We start from the raw sequence: 24,967 nt of genomic DNA on the forward strand, positions 1-24,967 counted from the left end.
AATGTTGAGCTCTCTGGCATCACAAACTTGTCAGCAAATGAAGAGATTTTATTCATCCATTCTGCAATGTCCACTTAGAGTAAAACAGAGCTGGTTAACAAATAATTTTGGTAATTATTTCATAAGTTGTTGCCAGTTCATAAGCACTTCACGTTAATCTACTGCAGGCACATCTTAATGGATTCACTTTTATCATCGCTACTGTCTTTTTCATTGTAACATATTTTTCACATGTAATCTGCACCACACTCGTAAAGTCTTTTGTGATGCTAGCATTTCTGCTCACTTACATAATGCAGTATTTTGTGAATTGAATGGTGTCATCCATTGGCGGATTTGGAGTGGCTGACGAACTCTGCCCAGGAGAACTCCACTCTGGTAGAGGGCAACCGAAGGTAATCTACCAACGGAAGACACTCGCTCCCTCTGGAGCAAATGGCAGGATCAGAATGGAGTGTGATGTGTGCATCTCCCTTCTTGCGTGAGTAGGCACACTGGGCAGAACGACGCTACGCTAGCAGAATGCAAACGGCGTCTGCTGGTGCGTCCACAGTTGGCAGTGTTCGAGGACACGGGGTTATTGTGACTTAACGGTCAAATCTGGTGCTTTTCTCGGAGTAGAAAAAGTTGCTCTGTAGAGTGGATCTCGTGATGGAGCTGCTCCGGATCTGCCATTGGGACATACAAAAAGTACTCTCACTCTGACTTGCTCGGCATGGAGCAGAAAAAGTGCCTCTGGAAGGGCTCCGAATCTGCCAATGAATGACACCACAAGACTTCAGAAAAGCATGGCATACATACTTTCTCTATAATATTTCAGTTCAGTCTATGATTGCCTTCCTCTTTCATTAGTGCTAGCAACTTTCCCTCTTTATTTTTTTGCAAACCTTTTTTGCCCATGTTCTTAAGAAAGGTGAGCCATGATTCCTGCAAGATTCAGAGGCACATGATTTGATGAGTGAAAGGTTCGCTCTTCTCCCATTGCTTTTACATTTTGTCTTTAATAAGTTGATCAAGCTTTATGTAAATGTAATGTTTTCTGTCTAAACAGTGGGGAAATTGTTGCTTTCATATTCAGCGTGATGTATAATGTTCTGACTTTTCCTGCTCGAAATGTATGTGTGCATGCCTAGATGGAATGTCTGAGACAAAAAGTGATATTGTACATCAAATGCAGTTCCGAAAGTAATTTCAGAGGACCATTGCCAGGCTCCATTGAAAGTTTTGGTCATAAGCTGGAAATCGCAAGGAGCTGTCCGAGAATTCTTACAGCAAGCTTAAAAAAGAGCTATGATATAGTGGCAGAGAAAGGAGCCGATGAAATTTGAGGAGAGGTTATGTTGCAAGGTGGTGAGGTATCTTCTTCGAAGCAGAGGCTCTTTCCTGTTACCCTGACGACCACATGCAAATTATAGTCCCGTCCTAACTCTACACGTCTATGTCATGATACCTAGCTGTACTGCTTTTTCTCATTTATTATCCTCATTCTAGTTTTTTGTGCTGTACAGCACATAAAGGGTGGCTGATGAGGTTACTGCCCAGGGTGAGCCATGCAGGGAAGTAAATAGGACAAAGACAGCCTCTCCTCTCTCTTAAGTTTGTACGCTCCATTTGCATACTGGTGTAGTGCATTTCCCAAGAATACCCAAAATTGTACTGCTGCCGGTTATTAGTGCAAGCAGCACTTGAGAAGTCACGACTGCTGCATGTCTCCATCGCAGGCGTGAATCTGGTGAGGCAACCATATGAAACCAACAGATAATGAAGCCAGGGAAAGTATCAGGTGGTTGGTGTTACTGGTACTTCGTTTTAGTTGAAATATAGAAATTATGAGATAAGAAAAAGGTGATCGGGGGATGAAAATACAGTTGTTTTATGGCAGCTGCATTCTAAAGCAAGTCAAAAAGTGAGGATTGCGGCTTTCACACTGCTTTCGTGCAAAGTAAAAACAGGATCTGCAGATTCTTTCGGTGCATTAAGGCGGCTTGATGCAGCAATCATTTGTTCATAGTTTTTTTTGCTACTCTCAATAATTCGACATGTGGCTAATTAAAACTTTTTTTTTTTCTATCTCCATGAAATCTATAATGTGATTTCACCGCAAGTGCTGAAGCAATTCACCAGTATTATAGCACCATATGAAATAATATATGCAGATATAACTCTATTTTTGGCTTTAGCTATGGATACCTATAGCCAAAGTTAATGGCAAGCAGCCATGACCTATTCTGTTTAAAATAAAAAAAGGTAATTTCTTTAGAACTTTTACTGTGCTGTTAATGCATGCACTTCACTTTGATGAGGTAAATTTTCATGATTTTGTGATGCCGCTCGACAGGCAGGTGACGCTTGTAGTAACCAAAAATTTTGTAGCATTCACGAAGGACTGATGGCAACAAAATATAAATGGAAATATATTATTTTTCTTTGTTCTACCTAATTTCGATAAGCATTTCGAACCTGTAGCTTTAATGGAGCCCTGCAACACTTTTTGAGCATGGTAAAAAAATGTTGCCAAGTGGTTGTCGAGGCACCTGTGAACATGCGAGACAAAGATTGTACTAGTGGATCATGCAGCATGTGTTTTTTGGTTATTGGTACACTGCTTGCAGTGTACCAATAACCAGCAGCATGTGATTTCTGGTTAAATTTCAGTCAGCTTGGAGTTGCTCACTATTTTTTGCTCGAAGCTATATACCCAAAAGGAAGGCTGCTGGGATGTCATTTGCCGAAAAGCACATGGACACAGCCATTGGATGATGTGAGCATTATGAGCTGCTTAGCAATACCATGGCCTCTGTCAAACCTGCCAAGTCTCCCGAAATTTCTGGGAGACTTCCGGATTTCGACCATATTTTATGGTTGGGAGCGATTGCATGATCTGGCCACATTTACAATAATACAGCCCAATTTGATCCAGGCATTTTGCAAACCCATTGCATTTTATTGTAAATGAATTTAGGAGGTGTTCATCTAAATGTACACTAGGATCTCAATGATGCAAAACCGGCAGATAGGAATTCGCGAAATTCCCAGCCAAATTTTTCTATGTTCATTGGGCCAAAATTCGGATGTTCCAAGCACTTTTCCTCATCGCGGCAGGTCGTATGAGCTTTAGTACCAAAACCGTCAAACTGAGACTGAGATCAGCATGCCCGAATCTTCTGAAGAATGCGCACGGCCAGCACACGCATTGTTAGAACTGTGGTTATCATTTGCCACAACCACTGTGGACAAAACCGCGGGTTATTAACACAATCGTGTGTGGCGACGACGTAACTGGCAAAACTTTCAAAGTGCACGCGCGTCCAACGCTTGACCAGTCAAAGCGACTTTGCTTTCCCCAAACGCTGCAAACAAGATCCCGACCATAGATAGCAAAAAACTACGTGGTTTTGAAGGCACGTGCGTAGCCAGTGCACGGGGATTAAAAACAGAACTACCATTTCCCACAACCACTGCGCGCGATACCGCGGTTGCGGCAACATGATTTCTAGCCGAGGGCATGTAGCTAACACAGCAGTAGAGGCGATTAAGACAAATAAAGACGTGAAAATGCTAGAAGCATATTGGTGTTCCTGTTAAAGAATCTAGTAACATTGTTCCTGTCGACCTGCATACTTTGGATTTACTTCGGCTGGCCCGTCACGTCCGTTCATGTGTCCCAGGAAAAGACGAGGTCTTTTGACAAAAAAAAAAAAAAAAAAAAAACGGTGCCACATCCACGGAGTGAAGGATAAGTGGGCAAAGCTTGAGATAGCGAGATCGTTAGTAAACTGTAACTTTCCCATGAAAGTTAGCACATTACATCACTAGAAAGATGTAAGACTGTGCATATATGATACAAATCAACTTTTATTTTGAGTTACATTCGCAGCTGTTCGCAAACGCAGCTGCGCAATGCCAACACACATGCCTTCAAATGTCGCTGGCAGGCGACAATCGTGCTGACTCCCCGTGAAAGTTAGCCCATTACATCATTAGAAAGATGTACGACTGTGCGTATATTATACAAATCAACTTTTATTCTGTTCTTGTTTGCAAAGGTGCATTATGGTCGGTGAAGTGGTGGATCGGTAATGAGATGTTTGCAAGGACAAAGTAGGCGGTAATTTGCAAAGGTGGTTATGAACCAGTCACAGAGGAAGTACAGACCCATGTCTTTAGGAGCTTTGCCTGCAATAGATCTTACTAGTTGTTGTGATGATGCGAAATTTTGGGAGATGGAATTATTTTCGCCCCCCTTTGAGACTCGCACCTTCTAATGTAGTGTGGGGACCCTACCCTTGTGTCTTTGCACTCTGCTAGAATTACACTATAAAATTACATCATGTGATCTCCGTCGAAAATGCGGCCGGGATTCGCTCCCGCCACCTGCCGGTCTGCAGCTTAGCCACTAGAGCACCGTGGCAGGTGTGTTTGAGGATTACCCACCGTGGTGGCATGGTATGCTAAGTGCTGTTAAGTTCGGTGGGCTCGATTGCCGGCCGCGGCGGCGGAATTTCAATAGGGCTGAATGCTAAGAAACCACCGTGAGCTTAAATTTAAGAACACTTTAAGGAACCCGAAGTGGTGAAAATGAATCCCGAGGTCTCCACTACATTGTGTCTCATCGTGTCGTTGTTTTGGTAAATAAATCCAAGCAATTCTGTTCCGTCCCAGAAGTCAGCAGATTCCACAATGTTGACAAGTTTCATGATGTACAGTTTGATAGCCCGTTCCATTTCCATCACCAGGAGTCGAAAAGAAAACCAAACATGCTTATGACGCCTTTCACTATGAACTTTGAGCATTCCAGCCTACAGCCTACAGCACACGAGATTTTTCTTGTATTATTCGCCTGTTATTGAAGCTGAAAAGTTCCACAGCCTTGCACCAACAAAATCTATCGTACTTTAGTTCCCGCACATGCAAGAAGTTGTGGGACGGAACGACGACGAAGCACGGTTCGCATGTTGTCACTAGGCAAGTTTTCGTTCTATCACCGCTTCACGGCTTTCACTAGTTGTTGTGTGGCGACGCCACCGTAGCTGAGAGTTGTGAATTATGCACACTGATGAACAGGTGCATCTTCTTGCCCTATTGACAGCACCCCCTGCATAGCTGTCAGCCTGCTTGCTTGTACAAAAAGAGAGAGAAAGCACTTGAAGCTTGCGACAAATACCTGTAACTCCGCTTGTACTCGATGTATTCTAAAAATTTTTGCAACTGTTGATTTGTGAGGGAATAAGCTTTTTTAATGAAGCCATTTGATGATTATTTGGGAAAGTATTTTGGGCCCTTTGAATTATTAAAAGTTCCCACAGCCCATAGTCTTCCACAAGACTAAAGTGTTCCCTTTGCCAATACTAATGTCTTTTTGTGATTTTTGGGTTCATTCAGCAGTCAGAGAAATGGTCTACTAATATTGTTTAAAGGATCAAGGAGCAATAGGGAATGGGTGACAACAGTTTGAGAAAGCATTGTTTCAATATATTTCCAGGTTGTATGAAGTACATTGCTTTTTTCATGCTGTCGTCAGGTGACAAAATATTGCTCTTGACATTTTGTCTGTTTTTTTGTTGATATTCTTTTTGGATATCTTCATTTTCATTTTCCGAAAATAAGATATGAAAGATAATCTTTTTCTTGCACTTCAGGTATTTTTTATTGGAATGTCTCGGTCCTGTGCTTGCTGCTGCCAATTTATACCCGCAAACTTCTTAATCTCATCTGCCCACCTAACCTTCTGTCTCCCCTTAACCCACTTGCCTTTTCTGGGAATCCAGTTAGTTACCCTTAATGCCTAGTGGTTATTCTGTCTGCGTGCTACATGCCCGGACCATGTCTATTTCCTCTTCTTGATTTCACCTATGATATCCTTAACCCGTGTTTGTTTCCTAATCCACTCTGCTCTCTTTTTGTCTCTTAAGGTTACACCTACCATTTTTCTTTCCATTGCTCGCTGCGTCGTCCTTAATTTAAGCTGAATCCTCTTTGTAAGCCTCCAGGTTTCTGCTCCGTAGCTAAGTACCGGCAAGATACAGCTGTTATATACCTTCCTCTTGAGGGATGGTGGCAATCTACCTGTCATAATTTGAGAGTGCTTGCCAAGTGTGCTTCACCCCATTCTTATTCTTCTTGTTACTTCAATCTCGTGGTTAGGCTCCGCGGTCATTACCTGCCCTAAGTACACATAGTCTTTTACAACTTGAAGTGCACTATTACCTATCTCGAAGTGCTGCTCTCTTCCGAGGTTGTTGTACATTACTTTCGTTTTCTGCAGATTTATTTTAAGACCCACTTTTCTGCTCTCCTTGTCTAACTCCGTAATCATGAGTTGCAGTTCGTCTCCTGAGTTACTTAGCAATGCAATGTCATCGGCGAAGTGCAGGTTACTAAGGTACTCTCCATTAACTTTTATCCCTAACTGTTCCCATTCTAGGCTTCTGAAAACCACCTGTAAGCACGCGGTAAATAGCATTGGGGAGATTGTGTCCCCCTGCCTTACACCCTTCTTGATTGGTATTCTGTTGCTTTCTTTGTGAAGCACTATGGTAGCAGTTGATGCCCTGTAGATATCTTGCAGGATGTTTATATATACTTCATCGACGCCCAGATTCGGCAGTGTCTGCATGACGGCTGATATTTCTACTGAATGAAACGCCTTCTCGTAATCTATGAAGGCTATGTATAGTGGTTGGCTATAATCTGAGCATTTCTCGATTACCTTATTGATAGTATGAATGCGGTTGATTGTTGAGTAGCCTGTTCAAAATCCTGCTTGTTCCTTTGGTTGATTGAATTCTAATGTTTTCTTTACTCTGTTAGCAATTACCTTTGTAAATAGCTTGTATACTACAGAGAGCAAGCTGATCAGCCTGTAATTCTTCAAGTCCTTGTCATATCCTTTCTTATGTATTAAGATGGTGTTAGCATTCTTCAAAGACTCTAGTACTTTTCCCGTCAGGAGACACCTCGTAAACAGGGTGGCTAGTTTTTCTAACACAAGCTGTCCTCCATCTTTCAGCAGCTCTGATGTTACCTGATCCTCACCAGCAGCTTTGCCTCTTTGCATGTTCTCCAAAGCTTTTCTGACTTCTTCTATCATTACTGGTGAGGTATAATCTGGGTTAATGCTAGTTCTTATAGTACTAAGGTCGTGGTTGTCCCGGCAACTGTACAGATTTGTAAAACTCCTCCGCTATTTGAACTATCCTATCATATTGGTAGTTACTTTGCCTTCTTTGTCTCTTAGTGCATACATCCGATTTTTGCCTATCCCAAGTTTCCTCTTCACTGCTTTGACGCTTCCTCCGTTTTTCAGAGCGTGTTCAATTCTCTCTATGTTATACCTTCTTACATCGCATACCTTACACCGATTAATCAACTTCGAAAGCTCTGCCAGTTCTGTTTTGTCTGTTGTATTTGAGACTTTCGTGATTTGATGCTTCTTAATGAGATTCTTCGTTTCCTGGGAAAGCTTGCAAGTGTCCTGTCTAACTACCCTGCCTCCAACTTCCCCTGCACACTCCATAACGATACTCGTCAGATTATCATTCATTGTATCTACGCTAAGGTTGGTTTCCTCACTAAGAGTAGAGTACCTGTTGTGAAGCGAGACTCTGAATTCCTGTACTTTCCCTCTCAGCGCTAGCTCATTGAGTGGCTTCTTGCGTATCAGTTTTTTATTTTTGCCATTAGGGCTCCTCCAGTTTTGCATAATTACCTATTAAGAATGAATAATTTGGATATGGTTACATTTGCTCTGTTTGAAATTTATTCTCTCTACCTTTTTTTAACTTAATGAATAAGCAACCAGAAATCAGTACTGATAGCGATATATAAGATCTTGTGAATGCTTACAAGAACTGACCTTGAATAGGAGGTATTGGTCGGCTTGTTAGTTGCACATGATCTTTCATGTCAGCTGTGCTTGTTTGAAAACAGGCTTGACTGCTTTGTTTGTAGCACCAGGCCTTGATATAGGCTTAAGCTTAATGTTAAAATACATAAAAATGTTTTTTTCTTATCCTGCCTTCTTATGTATCTCCATGTAGCATGGTATATATCTTATGTATCTCCATACATGTAGGTCTTGTCTGTGCCATCATGTCTGAACTAAATATGGCATCTATAACAATGTGTAATTCTGAGATGTTCAGCATTTATTAAGGACTTGTCTGGAAATCACACTACAGGCAGCTGAGGAGGTGTGATTAACGCTTTTGCTCAGTGAACAAACAAGCAAATTGTGGTGGTAACAATGGTACTTTGTATGGCAGCTCTACTTGTGTGCAGCAATCACGTGCTATGGTCAAGATGGCAGACCTTTGGTTCTTGTAAGACTAATATAACAGCATGTGTGTGAGCGTCAAAGGGAAATCTGCCATAGAAGCATCCTGTGTAGTGTTGCACATCTAGTAACTAGCACAGCATGCTGCATTATTGTCACGGTGTATGCCCAAAACTATATTTTACGCTTTCTTTCTCTGTACACCTATTGAAATGGTTAAGCCTACGTGACAATAAGCATTGTTGGTGTAATGAAGCAGGTTATTGTGGACTAGTTACACATTTGTGTGTAATGCAGAGCAGTTTTGATCAAGTTTCACGCATTTATTGTAGGGGGAACAAATGATAGATAATCATTGCATGAAAGGCTCTACTTGTTCTGTGCATTGGGTGTTCGCCCTGCTTGCTCACATATATAGTGATATTTTGCGTTTTTTCACCACCTCTTGGTATGAAGCCATGCACTTGCTTTTATGCGCTGTCTTATTCCCCATTTTGTATTTTAGCATTGTCAAAGCATTTGCTACCTTTCTAGAAGGACTGTGCTGCAGAAGGGGCAAGATGCTTTTATGCAACATAAATTAGAGCTCTGACAAAGATTTTTTCCAGTCATGTCAGTGTGTAAACCTGCTGAAGGCATTCAAGTTTATTTTTATTCGTGGAAATGGTATCCTATAATCACAATGTGCATGAAATTCCAGGACACACTTGAATCTTATAGACCCTTTTCATAATTATAAAGCTAGCTGTCCTGCAATGCAGTTCGCCTAGCCAATGGTGTCAGTCACTTCTGCAAAAAGCGAGTAGAACCCTTTAATCGCTAACTCCAAGACGTACTTGTCCAGTTTGATTTTTCGCTCCTGCTTCCGCCAAAGACCAATTACAGTCGTCAATCGCTTTGCTTGCAATTTTCTACTCTATACGATGGTAGTTGTCTATTAAAAACCGCATTTCAGGCCTTTTGCACGTTTTATGCCTGGCAACAGTCATTTTATAATGCCACTTCCAAAAAAGTGCCATTGGCAGTGGTGCTTTTAGAAAAATAGGTGCTTCTTGGAGTAATATAAAAAGCAGCATTAGTGATGACATTGAGTTTGTATTCAATAACGACTCGAACATTGTCACCCTGAGTATTGATTCAGATGACGACGAGGCTTTGTGTGATACCATATGCAACTGCCTCACAATCTACCACACAAAGGGCAACTACTAATCATGAAAGCTTTTCTCATGACAAAACAGCACCTGTGCAATTTTCAGTGTTATCATGTATTGCATGAAATAAATACTTTGACTTTCCTTATGTAATGACTCATTATCACGGCATTGATTGAGGGAAAGCTACCCTCAACAGGAGTGTTTTCTTTTTATAGTATAATGATATATTTTCAGAATCAGAATATCATAGAAAAACTTATGACATAAAGAAATTGGTGATCTTTCTATATTTTTTGGAAGTCTAATTGGCAGTTAAAGGGACCAACAACTGGCCCGAATGTGTGATTAAATTTTGGTGGAAATTAAAACACCATGAATTATATTGACAGGTTCAAGCATACTTTGTTATTTTTGCTATCGAAGCACTGTTTATCTTTTCAAACCATCTGTAAAAGTAACAAGAACCAGCAGGTCATGCAGCCTAGCGGAAAAGCCTTGAAGCTTGATTGTGAAGTCAATCACTAAGCTGTGTGTAGTCGCATAGTCTAACCTCCTCAGACCGAAGAATGCACCTATAAAAAAAAGAAGCTTTTCCAAACTGCATTAGTTGACTCCCTCTCCTTAAAAACAAATACAGAAAAAGTATGAATTCGAAAAACAGAACGGTAGTCTCAAAATGTGATGGTGCTCATTTGCGTACTCCTGATCTTTTGAAGTCTTTAAGATTGAGTGCAACAAAAATATCGAACCGAAATTACCTTCAATATCATGTACAAGATGTCAACAGTTAAAGGAATGCACTATAGGCCATGTCATTCAAGCTAAAACTAAGAAAAAAAAAAGCTTTCACTTATCAAAAGCACACAGCCGAGCGCTCATGCAATACGCATCCGAGCACTCGTGCAGTACTCAATCATTTTCGTTCGCTCGTTTTGTGAATATGACTAGACACACAGTGCCACTTCTCAGGGCTTCGTGAAAGCAGTTCATCCTTATTGTGCGAAAACAAATTTGGACACGTGGATATCGAACTGTGATGATCTGTAGCCTTTAGAACAACGGTACCCGATTGGGTTCCCAGGGACTGAGGAGGCTAATGCTGTCATGTATGCCATAGTTTGTACTCAAAATTACGGTATGTATATTATTGCCGAGCCTTGCTGAATTCTGTGCTGCTTACAAGGTAAAAGGAGCTGCACAGTAATAAGCGGCGCTGCTTTTGCGGTTGCCAGTAGACCATGTTGAGCCGGAGCACATGCACACAGAGGGCACGCATGCACAGTGAACAACTGCACTCAATTGCTTATACAATTTCATATTCTGCTTATACAACTGCTTATACAACTTCATATTCGTAGGAGATAGAAAAATTCAGATTACAAATGTTTGGTGGCATTTTCTATGTTGCCGTTCCGTCAGTAGACTGTAAGTTTTCTGTTGCGTTAAAAAAAGTAGGTACCATAAAAATTGTTTGTTGGAGTCAAGTGCAGTTTGCTTGTGCTATGAAACAGAAAATGTAGCCACAGCTTTCTTGATACAAATAAGCATAATAGACAAACCCCAGCATGTGCAACTAGCACTGGCTCTCCGCTTGAAGCACAACAGGTGCTGCCATTACTTGGACAAATGTGCAGCACAGGGAAGCACACTTGTGGATTATGAAAAGGGTTTATTAGGCAGAGCGGAATCTATTTGTTTATATTGTTGGAGTTTCTTTTTGTGAGGAGAAGCAAAGGAACAAATAAGGGAATTTTCGCTGGAATTATAACCTTTTTATTACGAAGTAGTACACAGTTTAAAGGGGTCGTGAAATGGTCGCTTTACAACGGCAATGCGGCACCATCGGCAGCCACATGTGCTAACTATATCATCATCCTGCAGCCTATTAAGAAATGAGGAACTCTACGGCATATTGAGCGCGCACAGGAAGTGCTCATCGTCGTTTGCCATGCGCAATCCGCGTCCCACAAGAACGCTGCCTAATATGATGTCAGAGTTCAAGTTAGCGCCGATTGTGTAGGCAAAGAACTTAATGGGTGTCCAAATTGCACGCACTCACAAGCACCGAAGAGTTCCGCATTCCTCAATAGGCAAGACATTACTTATGATGACGTCACTTAGTTTGTGCGTGTGGACACCGGTGGTTTCACAAACCCTTTAAATTTGTCTAATTAGCATCAAAAGTTCACACTGACGGAGTGACTATTTTTGTAGACACCAATCATTCACCACTGGAACACTATTGCTTTTAGCATGAAGCGCATTATTGGGCAGGTCATTTTTGTAAAAGAATAATTTTCATTATTTACTGTGCTCAGTACTTTTTTTAATGAATGGATGATGTGCTGCCATTGAGTGGTCATTACAGCTGCTGACTAGACTTTACTGAAACAAAAAAGACTCGTATATGGCTTTCAGACTTAAAGGACAGTGACAAAAACTTTGTGAATCTGATTTTTGCTTTTCATCAGTGGCTACTGACTCATTAATAATGGCAAAAAAACTAATTTGCCTAAGCATGACACAAGGGTTTAATTATATGCTCTTATATGTTATAATTATATGTTATAATCGGAGGCAATTTTGATATCAAAGAGCACTCCGGGCATTGTGATGTAGGCAGCCTACTTGTTAACAAATGCTATCATGTGACCTCGAGAGCCAGTGACATCTCTGGCCAGCTTCTAATATGTTGTCAGCACTGCTGTTTCGTCAACTGTGTTGAGCACTGTGGGCATTTGTTTCCTCGATTGTGAAACTACGTTGCTTATCTAGTCCGGCAATGGACAAAGGAGCTGGGAGGAGTGTAAAAATCACTCGGAAAATCTTGATTCACTTTGCGAATCTTGTCGGTGGTTGTGATTTGGTTCTTGTCATCTTTCAACTGAAGCAGAGTTTTCCGGGAAGAGGACGAGGGTGGATGCTCGCTCGTGCGTTCTTATCATGGTTGGGGAGGATCATACGTCATGGCTGGTGTTGGGCTTGCACTAGAACGATTGTGTTGTAGTTACGGGGTGCACAAAGGTCACTGCAATCATTGCACAGCCTCCGTTTGCGAAAAGGGTGCGCTTTTCAGACACAGCAAAGTAACAACTGAGATGCTTCTTCGCATCATTTGTACCTGTGAGTACATTTCGTGCGTCATTTGTGCATGAGAAACGCGGGGCACGTTTCGATCTTCTTGCTATTCTGCACACGACCTTCCAATTTGTTCCTATCGCGTTCATTGCTTTGCCTTTGCGGCAAAGCTGTGACTTTTTTTTCCGGCCATTTCTTTTTCAATACTATGCACGCGTTTCTGGCACTAAAGCAACAAAACAAGCGCACATGAACCATTAAACAGCGCCTTGAACATGTTAGTTGGCGAAGACGTTTCCGACCAAAAGCACAAGCGGAGCTTTCCTGTTAACACGACAGAGGGTGCTCACTTTTCTGCAAATAATTATTGTAGCATAGTGGCTAGAAAGGTTTTTCTAGTGTCGTCAACAAGGGGGTGAGGCTGAAATATTTTACGATACAGCCTCAGAGGGCGCAGCCGCTCGCTGGTGCGCTTCGTTCGTGTGTGTTGTATTCACCCACATGGTGCTGATAAATTGTAAATGAGGAAAAAAGAGACCTGAGTACTATGCGGGCGGGTTAGCGCCTTCAGGACGCCACATACGAACGGCATGTAGCATAGCATGCACAGAACATAGATGTAGAATATTCAGGCTTCCAGCTCCAGTTCAATAACATTATTTTTCACACAATCTTGTTTGAATACAATGATAAGAATACTCACAGACCATTATAGTGTTTACATTATGAACTTAAAACATAGTAAACAGTGAAAAAGACGCAAGGACAGACACTTTGGTGCAGGCTGTGAGTAAACAGTGCAAGGAAAAGAAACACACATATCAAGTAAACATAAAATGGTTAATTAGAAGTAATTGTAAAAAACAGAGAAATGGAATTTATGTATACATAGGAAACTCTCTTGATGTTTTGCGGCTACTTTTGCAGTTGTACTGGCACCTCAACAGCTCTGAATAGGGCGATACCTTTTCTTAATTCGCATGACTTCCTTTGCGTAACGACACAAAACAAGTTCACTCTTTCTTTCTACGCATTGTTCCTTGCAGCGGTTACAAAGATTTTCAGTTGCACACGAGCATAATGTGAACTTCTTAAGACGCAGCTCGTAATAAAATTGCAACAGCTACCAAAATATCAGTGCCGGAACCATTTTTTGCAAGATACTGGTGCCCCTAACCGGCTCCTTTCTTTAATTCCTGTTAACAAAGAATACGCAGGCATGATTTTTTCCCATTTGTTTCAACCCTATGCATTTAGTTTTTAATCATAAGAGCTCACTTAGCAGGCTCGTCATAAAGAACCTCGTTGCTGCGTGGTGCTCTCTGTGTACGTAGCAAGGATGAGATTGCCACAGTGGTGTAGTGCTTGCGGAGCTCGGCTGCTGACCCAAATACGCGGATTTGATCCAGGGGCGGCGCCAAGATTATTTCACGGGGGCAAGCACCCACGATAAATGGGTTTCTTCAGGGAGGGGCAGGGTGGAGGGCAGGGAGGAGGGGAGCTTAGTCATTGTGTTATGACTATGTTCTCCTGTGGGAAGCAACAAGGGTGAAGAGATTCAGCCCCCCATCCCCCTCCCTTTGTTCGACCCCAACCACGGCGGCTGAATTTCGATTGAGGCGAACTGCCACAGTCCCGTGTGCAGTGCAATGTCGGTGCACATTAAAGAACACCAGATGTTCAAAACTTCTGTGGACAAATTTTCAGTGTACCTCGCACGTGGCAGAAACTGAGTTCATGCGACGCTAGATTTTCTGCTTTAAGCATAGCATTACGAGATGCATATATATGCCTTTAAGTTAATTGAGTTTTACTGGTGCCTTTAGGTGCCAGTAAAATTCACGACCTTATCTCACAATGCTACCCACGCGAAAGGACATACGCAAAAGTTTCATCTATGAACTGCATGCTACGATATTTACAATGCATGCAACACTTAAGTATAGAGTCATACTAGTGTATTTGTAATGCTTATTGCTTTGTTATAAATGTGGCTAGCCAACACTGCAGCTACATGGCCCTTATATCACTACTAAAATCCTTTTCCATAGAATTTTCAACCATTGGTGAGGCTTTGTGATAGGTTACTCTGGATGTATACATAACTTTCATTCTTTGCATTTTTTGAAATTTTCTGAGAAACAGGCATATAATGCTATTTTGAAAATGTGCGCGCAGCACACGTGACTGAGGAAAAAGATTTTATTACCTACGGACAAGAATATCACGTTATACATTTCGTGACCTGCCACTTGAGTTCGTCATACACTCACATACTCATTTGGTAAGTTTAGTTTATAACAGCTGGGTTAAGCAGAAGACAACCACAGCATTCAGGCGTATGTATGGGATCAGATGATCGATAGATAGAAACACTCAAAGTGCACTTGTTCACAATTTGTGTGCTTCAAAGAAATACTGCCCATTTAAAACTGTATTGTGAGAAAATGTCATATCAAGACAGCTAAAATTACGTGCACAGTGAAAAATGCGTTTGTCTGCCAGCACCCAGCTATATATGTGGTTCTGTAGAAGACTTGTCATATGGTCAGCAAAAATAGAATTTTCACTGTCTACCTCATTGATCGGTCTCTGAGATAACAGTGAGCATTCATATCACCTGCTAAAGTAAATGTATTGGGTGGCATTTCTGAGATCATGACGCTGTTGCGCTGCCACGCCAGGTGCACCCTGCCGTCAACCACCACTACCGCTCGCCACTCGCCAATGTGCCAGCAACGAACACTGCCACCACACGGTGCATAGAATCCGGTTTTTCCGCCGCAGATGGGGAAAGTGCGTTCACGACATTAGGAAAACCTTTCTAGCCACTATAATTGCAGCCTATGAAGAAAGTTGTTTCCTGTGTTGCCAGTTGCTCTAGCCAAAAACTAGAGCAACTGTAGCCCAATGTAGCCAAAGAGAAAAATATTAAAATATTTATTTGTAGCCAAATATAGCCATTCGCATTAGCCCTTTTAATTTACAGTTACATCTTCACTTTTGACTATTACAATATCTGTTTGTACAACCCGCTGTTAGTGTTTCTTTTTAAAGCGTCCAGAAACCACGATGTGATTATGGGAGACACCTCCGGAAATATTTACCGAGTGGGGTTCTGCACCTGCACTGTGGCGGCTGCATTTTCGATGGAGGCGAAAATGCCGTAGGCCCGTATGCTCAGATTTGGGTGCATGTTAAAGAACCCCAGGTGGTCAAAATTTCTGGAGCCCTCCACATCGGCGTCTCTCATAATCATATGGTGGTTTTGGGACATTACACCCCACATATCAATCAATCAATACGGTTCTTCACCTATATCTGAGTACACGGGCGTCGTTAGTATTCGAGAATGTGAAAGTATCAATATTCAGAAACTTCTTAAACAGATAAACGCACTTTAAATTTGTATGCATTTGGGCAAACTTTCGACCATAACAGTAATACTAATGAGAAAGTTAACAGACAACACAATTGTGCAAGCTATGTCTCGCCAGTCCGCTTCTGTTGGAAAGTTATCTTCCAAAGCGAGTGTTCTATAGGGGCCAGCTACCCCAACTCAGCATTATTTTACACATGCAAAACATGGCCAAGAATTATTTTTGACAAATTTTATTATCATAGGCACTAGCTTTTGCCGCCGTTCCTGTGAATACGTGCGTCGAATGCAGTTTAGCACCAGTACGTAAAAAAAGATGGCCATTTAACGGCAGGAACGTAGGTGGAAATTTTTTTTGGGGGGGAGGGGGGGTGCACCTTCTTAAAATGGTTATTTTGCGCTCTGCATGCATATTGAAAAATATTTGGGGGGGGGGGGGGCTTTTATGCCATCCCCTGGCTACGCCACTCCTTATCGTTGTCTAAAAGATGTTTTTACTTTAAATGAATGCATTAATATTGTTGTGGCAGTGAGAAATGGAATAGTGGATACGGCAGGTAGTGATAATAGCCGAAGTTTCACGTCCGAAAGCGACGACATGATTATGAGAGATGCCATGCTAGAGGCATATGAACAAACATAACCACCTGAGGTTCGTTGTAGAGCCCTTTGTGGCATTTCACCTCCACGAAAATGCGGCCGCTGTGGCCTGGATTTCAATTCCACGACCTTCATGTCAGCCGTCGAGCGCCATAATAACAAGCCCATCAAAGCAGATAAAACTGGAGTTTAAAAAAAACTTTTGGCTAAACTTGCTGCAAGTAACGCAGATGTCAAGCATAGTACGAGCGATGAGCACGGGCGCCAAAATCTGACACTGGGTGAAATGCTTTAGCTCATTATTCACGACCGCGGCCAGGTGCATGACTCATCGTTTGCACGGTATGCGCTCAAATCTGTGTAGGTTCCGCAGCATACACAACACAAGCGTTGCGCCTACAATCTAATCAAAAAGATGATTAACCACTACGCAATAGGCAAAATTGCAGAAGGTTTCAATAAATCTAGTAAATGAAAGGCCGCTTGTATATGTATATACAAATACACATCGAACTCCTTGTCTTCTAGTATAGAACTGCAGTCTAAAATCGCGTAGTTCACATGCCAGTAAAGCCCAAGTACAGCTTCCATAGAGGCAGAAAAGCGTTCTGCACCCGCTCGAACGAAGATGGACATAGACTGCTGGTGCTCGTTACACGGTCTTCTGCTCTCTTAGGCAAGCATGTAGAATTCTAGTGAATTTTGAAGTTTTTGATCTTTTTAAGGCCAAATGTGAATGTGTATCTACAGATTTGTGTCCGCTTGATGAGAATCGCCTTTTGAGCGTTCATAATGGCGGCATGACTTACTGCCCAAAAAAAGCCAAGTCCAATTTTTAGTAGCCCAAATATAGCCACGTAGCCAACTTGTCCAAGATGACGACAAATGTTTTTTTTTCTGTAGGCCAATTTTAGTGTGGATATTCGCAACTTCCAGGTACCGTGACGCTGCTGAGCTATGGCGGCCGGAAGCCTTGTTGAGATGATTGAAGTTTTTGAGCTGCTTCAGCAGATGTTGCTGCTTGCTTTCCCGCATTTGTGGTCTTTTTGCAACATTGTGAATAGCCTCGATATTTCTGGAACCCTTTGAGTTTCTCAAGTTAAAAGGAAAAAAAAGTCGACTGATTTTACTGCGAGCCTCAACACTCACAGCCTATATACACAAAGAGAAAAAATAAGCCTCCTGTTCAAATTAGCGCCCTAAAGAGCCACGAAGGGTTAAAAGGGTTAAATTTAACAGGCAAATAACCCAGGCCCATGAATGTATGCGGCACCCATTTTGTGTACGAGTACAGTAACTTCCAGGTTTGCAGTTTTCACACTTAATTCGTCTGCTCGTCACGGTCGCTGTGCAAACAGTACCAAAACTAAATTAGAAATGCGTTCCGCCTCTATAACAGAATGAAAGGACCAGTTTCAAAACATTCATCCCATCATTACACACCTGAGGCCTCTGCGAAGTGCCTCCATGACCTTCACATCTGCAGCAATTTGTGTTCGGTCTTACTTACTGACGGCGCTTTCTTTTCTTTTTATTGCGATAGCAATTAAATGAACACTCTCGGCTGGATTTTGCCACAGGCGTCAATGTCGGCGTGAGCATCACCGTCACTCACCGTACATCTATACGTATTTATATATATGAAAATGCAAGTAAGAAAAATAATCCAGGAAAAGACTCCAGCACGCAGAATCGAACGTGGAGCCTCTGAAACCTTAGTGTGAGGTGTTGATCATTGAACTACAGAGGAGCACGTCCTTCAACGTTCAAACGGCATTTATATTTACCACATACCACTGGTGACGGGCATTTCGGGGGGGAGGGGGGACTATCGTGTTCAGCATTGCCAAAAAGGTGGCACAATGAGCGCTCGTCGCCACATCGTCACGACGCGGCAGCACACGCCCTCATCTCTGCGTATTTTGCCCCGCTGAGAGGGAGGGGGTGGGCACTCAGTCGCACACACTTATCGCACTGCGGGGGAGGATCGTATCCTTTGGCTGGCTATGGGTTTTTATCGGAAGGATTCTGTTGTAGCTACCAGGCTCATAAAGATCACTGCAATTGTTGCGCAGTCTCCGTTTGCGAAAAGACTGCGCTTTTCAGGCACAGCGAAGTAACAACCGAGACGCTTATTCACGCTCATCTGTACCTGTGAGTACGTTTCGTGTGTCATTTGTGCATGAGAAACATGGGGCACATTTCGATCTGCTTGCCATTCTACACTTCATCTTTAAAGAGGCCTTGCAACGCTTTCTGAGCATGGTCAGAAAACACTGCGGATCGAAAGTAGAGGCTCCCGAGAACGCGCGAGCCAAATGTTATAGTTGTAATTCACAATAAATTATCAAATTCAGCTAAAAATTGCTTTCTTTTCCCTCGACAAATGACAGAAGACACTCAAAAATCACACATAGATTACGCATCTATCAGCTATTGGCTGATTTGATCATGGCGCGCTTGGGAGTTACAGAGATCGCCGTGAGAGGCTGTCACTTCTCCACGCGTACGCACGCAAGCGCACTGAAAAAGTTGCGTATTCGGAAAAAAAAAGTGCTCAAGGTCATGAGGCGCTCGGGACGTTTTTTGTTTGCACCTTCTATCCCTCCCTGCTCAGCTTCCAGCGCTTTCGTCGGGACGAGATAAGAGAAAATACGATAGCAGCATGTGACAAATCTTTGTAACTCCGCTCGTACTTTACTGATTCTTAAAATTTTTGTTTCGTTGAATTTGTGAGGCAATATGCTTTTCCAGTGATAGTAGTGACTTCGTGACTTCGGCGACGTATACGGTATGAAGGGTCTATGCTATAGTTGGAAATAAATTTTTCAAAAATTTTATGCCGTGTAAATTTGGAGCCGTATTTAAAAGAAGTGCACCTATTATGTGAGTATCAGTGAGCATCAGCCGGAATATTCAGCCCATTGTTGCCATCATGAGACTGCTAAGAAATATACGTTAGGCGCATGATGCACTCCTACACTGCATTGGGAAAGAACCTCACAGCATTTCGGTAAAGACAGAAGAAGAATCTGTGAGTGGAACTCCAAGTACGACACTCTATAGCCTGAAAACATTTTGCCCCTTGTCTGACAGTCACACAACATTTAATTGGCTGCTTCCTGAAATATCGGTGAGATGCATTGTTTTTTAGCAACGTCTTGCCACAAGGTCTTTGTAAAAATGATGTTTCAATATACTCAAACTTTAAAATTCAGACTCTTCATTATTTAACATTTCTTATCTTCAGGAGGTTGTGTCTTGTGTCTTCGAGAGATAGCTTGATGTTAGTGCAAGTGAAAGTGTGGTGACCTTACTGCCTCTCTTTCTTTTTCTTCCTCAAGCTATTGCAATTTGTGTCCAATGTCCAGCTTCTCTTATAATATCTAGTAGCAGGCAGTATCTTTAACATTGTCTTTTATGCTGTTATGTGGTGGTTGACTTGTTTATTAATGGTTTTGTGTAGAGGCAATCGTGAATGTGAAAATCCTGAAGAATTGTTGACTGAGGGTCAAACTCTGCCCACTAAGTTGGAATTTTGGTTTTCCTTATCTGTGTGCCTAATGCTTTGTTTTATTGCTGATAGTATGATTGGTTCGTACAGAGAGCTTCACTAACATAGTAGCAGTTGTTCTGATTCTGTGCATTTACTACTGTCATTGAATCCTGTGCATATAATTCTGCTTTTCGCATTTTATTATGTGTAGCAGAACTTGAACATTCCTCGGTGATCTGGATTTTCATTCTCCTCCACTTTCTAAAAACATTGCCAATGATACCTTCACTACACTTTTAGTAATACTCTGACTGCTTGATTGTTCGATAGACTACCATCAATCAATTAAGTGGTTTTATGAAATCGCTTAATGCTTATACGTAATATATATAATAGCAAAGTAGGCTGTATCAGCAGGAATATGTAACCGGTTTTGTATAACCTTCCTAATTATCCATTGTTTAAGATGACAAATATGTAGAACTTGAATATTGTGAAAAAAGTAATTTATGATAAAACATAGGGCAGCAGGGCTCACTGTTATGGAAATCACTATGCCTACACCTCGCATATTCAGGTGTAATGAAGTGGTAAAGGTAGTGCAATGCCTTTGTGCAAATGTGAAGTTCTGTAGCTGATAACATGCATGCATGATGAGTATTCATTGTTCAGCAGTTCAAAAAGCTGTTTGAAAAGGCCGTTGTTTTAATGAAACTTATGCAGTTTACTTATAGGTCTTAGTGTAGGAACATTACATTGTTTCAGTCAGTACAATAGGGGTAAAAAAAATGGAAGCAGGACCTGTTTACTAACTACAGAGAAGTGGACTAGATATATTTTTATAAGCAGTGTGGTGAGTGAATATGTTTTATGCGTTTAGTGATGTAGATTCAACTTAAAAGTACCCTAAAGATGAAAGGAGTAGTAGTTCTGCTGGTGATGCTAACAAACCACATATGTTCGTGGTTGAGCCTGATGTATGCAATTTCTGGAGGAAGGTGTGATTGTGCTTAGTGGGCCTAGTCAGTGTCCTTGTTCAAGCTGTCCTTCATGTGACCACTTTGGGGTTCATGTTGAAGTGTTTGTGTATTTCCTACTGGAGAATGAAATTGAATCTACTGTAAATAAATGACCTTTAATCTTATATGTACATACTTTTACAGATGTTCATGTAAATACTGTGAAGGTTTATTTTTCCATTGGATGCGTGTTACCAATTTAATCGGCCCTGCTTAGTGTTCAGAAATAAGCATATGAATGCCTTCTCTTCTCCCCCCCCCCCCTAAGAAACATTGATTTGCTGTCTCTGCCCTGGCCATGATTTGGGGCCAGTAATGCTCTTTATTGTGCACCTTCGCATGAGGCAATGGTAAATTACATTACTTCTTTATGAAGGGGAGTGTGATACACCATAGACTGCTTATGACACAAGTACCCACAGTGCAGATTGGTGCATGGCCCTTATATTTAGTAATAATCTGATGTCATGCTTAGCTGGTGATGTACCACTTGAAAGGCTGCTGTGCAGAGTGTTGCTAGAGTCATTCATTACTTCAATAATAGTGAAACTTATTGCTGGGAGTGAGCTTAATACACTGCTCAAGTAAATGATCACATGGTGTAGCATCAAGGGGCACTTGTTATTTGTAGAGAAAAAGTTCTTAAATACTACCAAAAATAAAATAAAAAGTGGAGAATCCGGTTGAAGATGTCAAATACCACGATGCCTTATATTCAAAAGCAGTAAAAAGAAGTTCTCGTTATGGGTATACAGTATTATAAGTTTACAGAGACCCTTGCATCTGCTTTGCATCACAGCTAATGTGTTACTAGGCTGTTCAGACATGCCTGTAAGAGAAACCATGCTTTGTACAGTGTACAGTTGAACCGGCATATATAAAACTCTCTAAATAATGGATATTAGTTCAATATACAGTAGGTTCTTAGTAAACGAAAATCTTTTAAATAACTGCCTCTGGTATGATTGGTTTTGAGCTTGTATACTGCCCCTATGTGCACCTCTCAGTAAACGAAACTCCTGGTACTTGGAACAAATTTTTCTGGTCCCCAACACGTTCCATTTCATGAGAGTCTATTATGTTGTATAATTCTGTATAAAACTTCCAAAAAATTTACCATATATTCAGTGCGAATTTCGGTATCTAAGTTTACCTCACGCCACTATTTCACAACAATTTAAGGAAGGCGGCTTATGGAAATCTGTAGGTTTCTTTTTTTTTTTTTTCCTACTCTTTCTAGTTGGTGATGTGGGTTATATGCAGGTACGGGTTTAAGGTGAAAAAATTCAGTAATAATGTAAGCAATAACTCAATATATTTATATGCAGCTGTGTGTAGGCGTCAGACAACGGAAGCCACTAGTATAGTCTCTCTTGACCCCAGTATTGCCGTGGTTTTTTAATGTACTCTGTGTGCTTCTTAGGGTACGTTATGCAGTGATAGCGCAATAATTTTTTTCTCTACATTCGATTGTGTTGATTATCACCAGCAGTGTATTTTTTCATTTCATGGCAACGATTGTGTTAACAAAGGGAGCTGAAGTGAACTGCAACCCCAGAATCATGCAAGAAAGCACGCGTTGTCAAGCAATTTTTTTCTACTCACTCTGTGCAGTGCCCTTCCTAATCATTCAGCTCATTCTCTCTTCCGCAAGAAGCAGCCGACTTCTTCTAATGGGAAAGCCAAATTTTTTTAGCTGTAGCGCACTGCCCTATGTTCAGTATGTCAAGTGTTTTTACTGTTTTTGTTCAATATGGCTGCAAGTTGACGTTAAAACATCGCATGTTCAAAAATACCTTGATGCAAAGGATAATTCGATTGATTCAAGTTGGATGTAGTCCAGTTCAACTGTACATTTAAAGCCTTTTAGCACAGTGATCACCTAGAAATAACAGAGCAGTGAATAAGGTTTGAAACAATATTGGAATTGCTCATGTAGTTAGTCCCCACAATTTATTTCAATATTAGTGGAAGAAGGGCTCGAGTATGAGAAATCTTTTCTCATTTTGTCAGATGAATAGCACACTGCTGTAAATGGCTGAAGGACTGAAGCAAGCTATCACTAGTTTTGCTTCTGAACAGGGTGATGAGCAAGTGAACTGATCCTGCTGAAAGCTACTAAATGCATGGGATAGCTTGGGTAACTGAAAAGGATGGATGGGTTGACACGATGGCGTAAAAAAAAAAGAGCACTAAAAAAGCAGTTAAGAAGCTCTCGATTGCCGCCTTTGTCTCTTTTGTAACTTCATTTTTAATGCTCTATTTTACAATTGGCTAGCTGTCTCTAGTGGCAGCCCATCATGTTTTATTGTGCAAGCATACATACTTGCATGACAGCGGAAAAGCAGCCATACTAGTATGTAATATACTGGGATATTGTCAAAGAAAGAGAAAGTAACAAATATTACACATCTGGGCTGCACTCTTGAATAGCTACGCAACCGGGTAATGTTTCCTTAAAAATGCGCATTTCATACCTTCAAAATGAAATGGCAAGGAGCATGTATTGAGTCTCCAAAGCATAGGAAAGGAACTATTTCTTGATATAATAGAAGGATCTTTGCCCATAGGGTGTGCTTGTTAATAAAACCATGGTGGCAGTGCACTTACTGTTTCCTGCTGTCCATGCACAATGGTGGGGCTTCCAGTCTTTCTGTTCATTAGGCTAGATATTCACATCTTATGCTGTCAAACAGAGTAGTCTAGAGGGACCAAATATCAAAATTCTTATGGGGTGAGTCATATGTGCTTCTGAGAAAAACAATGCTGGCTTCACAGCACAGGTGAAAGCATTTAGACGTACAATTTTATGAAATAACTATCGCTTGGAACACAACAAATATTTTTGTAGATCCTCCACCATGCCAGTCTGCACTTGCTGACAAGAGTTTAGAAGTTATAGTAGTGGTTGGAATGAAGAGGTGGTAGCAGATAAATAAGTTGGAATATATTCTAAATAAATGTGCTGTTACGAGTTATTCAGGTCACTTTGTTTTGCTGTTGTCATTATAACCAAATGGAGTTTAGGACTGAGTTTTGTCATTTGTGCTGGAAGAGGCTTTCCAGTCAGCTAAACAACATACTGCCTCAGACTGTTGATCTAAAACATTAACGGCTTGAGCATTAGGAACACATGGAAGTTAATGGTGCCTAAGAACAAAAGTACCACTGTGTAGCTGTTTCTTTCTTGTAACAGTGAGCATTCCCACCTTTAGGATGACAATAAAGCTAAAATTTTGTTATCAACCCTTGTAATGTTTCTTGTGTGTGATTGGATGGTTATGTGGTATGTAACCACCATTCTTTCCACCATTTTTTTTATGCGAAGCATTTCGTAGTGAACTTCGGCGACTTTGAGCGTATCTATCTGTCTATCTGTCTATCTATCTAGCCGCTTACGTTTGGCTGCTCTCGTGGTCACCCCCTTAACTTGGCGTGAACCAAAATTAGCATGGGAGGGTAAGATGGTTTGACGAATATGAGGCGCTGGTCAAGACATGCATAATGTGACAATCCCGTCGTGTAGGTCATCAGACACTTCCCGCTGACAGTGGCACATACCCAAGGGTGAGTATGTGCCACTGGTATGCGGGTATGTGCCACAGAAGATGACACTTAGTACCTACCCAGGAACGACGAGAACACACGTGGGCACTTTTAACACGTGAGCGTTAAGTAATACCCGTTATCGATAGGGTGGAGTTGACGAATGCAAAGAATAAATATGAGGGTTCCTACTGGAATCAAACCTAAGCATTCTGCAAGGCAATGAAGCATTTTACCACAGAGCTGCACCAGGTCTTAGAACTACTTTTCAAATCGATGCTAATCTTCGTGAAACATCAATAGTGCTTGCAGTGCTGTCTACCCAATTTTATAAACATTACATATGTACTCCTTCAATACAGCCGTCACGTCGGGTTAACATCAATTGTGGTTAGTTGCGATGCACCGAAGTTGATT

At 41.4% G+C, this 24,967-nt stretch overlaps 1 protein-coding gene across 4 annotated transcripts in view; it reads left to right on the plus strand.

Annotated features, from left to right (window-relative positions):
* Nucleotides 1-24,967, plus strand: part of LOC119187725 (sulfhydryl oxidase 1) — a 142,767-nt gene that overhangs the window by 111,110 nt on the left and 6,690 nt on the right. The gene's annotated exons all lie outside the window — the stretch shown is intronic.

Source organism: Rhipicephalus microplus, chromosome X (genome assembly GCF_043290135.1).
Source record: "Rhipicephalus microplus isolate Deutch F79 chromosome X, USDA_Rmic, whole genome shotgun sequence".
In the NCBI taxonomy this organism is placed as follows: Eukaryota; Metazoa; Arthropoda; class Arachnida; order Ixodida; family Ixodidae; genus Rhipicephalus; species Rhipicephalus microplus.